Below are 2,821 nucleotides of genomic sequence, written 5' to 3' on the forward strand. Positions count from 1 at the left end.
CGACTGCATTATCGATTGTTCAACCATTGAACTTTTCACTTTCCACTTCTGAACTTAATCTCATGAATTTCATTGTATAATATAGATCGTAAAGCCTCATATTTAAATTTTCATGTATTTACTCATATAACATTTATCATTCTCAAGTACTATAAAACATTTATCCGTACTTTTACGAGTTCTGCTTCATCATAACTAACATTTTTACTTAGAGATTATCCATTACCTCGTAACGAAAATTGTTTACTTTTTACTTAGCAGAGGCGCAGTAGACTAGATAGAACACTTCGAATATACGGGACTTATACAGAGGTGTATTATTATGCATTCTTAAACAGAGAGCACTAAAGTGCTATACAGAGAGCACAAATGTGCTAATCGGAGAGCACTAGCGTGCTAATAATCAGAGAGCACTAACGTGTTAAGGTCCCATAATGGCATGCCACTAATATCCTAGTGATTCTAATTCCGTCTACTTAGGCAAATTATTTTATGCACGCATATCATTCTTACACTTTTCGCATAATTCTTTTACACGCTTTACAATTTAATCCTTATACCAATAATCTGTACATTTACATATTCTTATCTTTAATACTTGTAATATATTTCAAAATTCACTATTCATCCATAATTCCCTAATAATCCTTATCACGTACTTCATATATTACTTATTTTTTACTACTTTCTTTCATTTTTTTTTTGTAATTTAGCCATCAATAAAATATTCCATGTAGCAATATAATTTACTTTTAATAATACATATAACATAATATTCATCATCGACATGTATTTCTAAACTTCACATATACTATGTTCGGTCCGAGAACCGACTAAACCTTAGCTCTGATACCAACAAATGTAACATCCCCTAGCCGTATCCATTTCCGGAATAGGGTCCGAGGCATTACCGTAGTTTACTAAACATTTTCAGATAATTTTGAGTCATTTATTATTCATATTTTGAAAATAATCATAATGTCTCTCTATTGGGCCTTCGAAGCCCCAAATATACATTAGAAACCAACTGGAATTAAATCGGGATCATAGATTTTTTTTTTTGCAAAATCTTAAATTATATTTTCATCTAAGTACTTACCATTTCAATGCTCCTTATAATTAAATGTGTTACCATTCAATCAATAGCTTGACACTTGTCTAAGCGTCAAACAACATCATTGTTAGTATTCTTGCACATATTTCATATAAATTCAACATTGATATACCTAGTTTCTCGACATATCACCTTTGAGTTTAATAATAGTCTCAACTTACATAATTTCCTTGTATCAACATATCAAAGATAATCATATATGTACATGTCACGGAATATATTATTCTCGTACTGTTTTTTCATCAAGCATATATCATTCATTTTGTTATATCAATATTTAAACACCATCATTTCCTTATATCTTATGTATATTTATTTTGGGAATAGTTCAGTATTAAACTTAACATAAATTAAATTCCATGTACCTATACTTATTTCATTTATCTATCTTCTTAATTATTTCATACAACTATTTTGTACATATATTTCCATATGACCAATTCTTGTAAACATTTCACACAACCATTTTGTATAACCAATTCATATAACCATTTGTCATCTGGTACATATTACCTGAATATTAGTTGTTCAATAGATGTCTTGGCGTCTCTAATCCACGATATTACTTATCTTCGACATGATGCCATAGTATCTTTCAACTATGGTCTTACTCGTTTTCTGTCATGTTGCCATGGTATCTTTCAACCATGGTCTTATTCATTTCCCTGTCATGTTGCCATGGTATCTTTCAACCATGGTCTTATACATTTCATTTCAGAAAGCACACTCCCGCGAACCTCATCCTTACAGTGGGATTACCAGTCCAGGCTAAATTCCCCGTAATATAAACTCATAAAGTATTGTCAGGATTACCAATCCAGGCTTAATCCCCTGCAACGACAATTACTCTAATGAGCTTGGGTCTGAATTTGGATCTGAATTACCAGTCTAGGCTAAATTCAGACCTTAATTCGGATTACCCGTCCGAGCTAAATCCATTTTTCACACATATTCTTCGGGAGGCCTCCATCAGAATAGGATCACCCGTCCGGGCTAGATCCTTTTTGCCGTCAATTCCTTTTCAGATATCCATTGAATTTTCCTTTCATTCAACTGGGATTTCTTCCCCTTTTTATCAAATATATCAATGTTTCATCAATTTTCATACAATGAACATTCAAATCATATTCACATCAATAACACACATTTCAAGCATTTAAGAATATAATTCAAGTTATACGAACTTACCTCGTTGCTTGTTTGTGTTTATAATTTCACTAACCCGATAACATTTTCTTTTCAACGTTCAAGTCTCGTATTTGAGCTATCCGTATCTTTATAAATAATTTTGATCATAATTTTCATTCATTTCATATTCTGATACGATCAATCAATATTCTAGGCAAAATTATCATTTTACCCTTGAACTTTTAATTAATGATGATTTTATCTTTAAGCTCAGAAAAATAAAATTCTTGTAATTTAATCCTTGTTTCAAGCCTAATTATTCTCAAACATATTGATAACAGCCCATTAATTCTATGAAATATCAGAATTTTCCATAATTTTAACTCTTTTCAATTTAATCCCTAAAACATGTTTTCACCCTATCTTAGTCTAAATTAATAATTTCATTTAATTTTGTAATTTAAAGAATAAAATAACCCAATTCATGCAATTTGGTCATTTTTGACATTTTTATAAAATTGCCCATAAAATTTTATTTTCACCCAATTTAGTCCCTGAGCCTAAAACATGCAAATTAGT

The sequence above is a fragment of the Gossypium arboreum genome, chromosome 13 (genome assembly GCF_025698485.1).
Source record: "Gossypium arboreum isolate Shixiya-1 chromosome 13, ASM2569848v2, whole genome shotgun sequence".
In the NCBI taxonomy this organism is placed as follows: Eukaryota; Viridiplantae; Streptophyta; class Magnoliopsida; order Malvales; family Malvaceae; genus Gossypium; species Gossypium arboreum.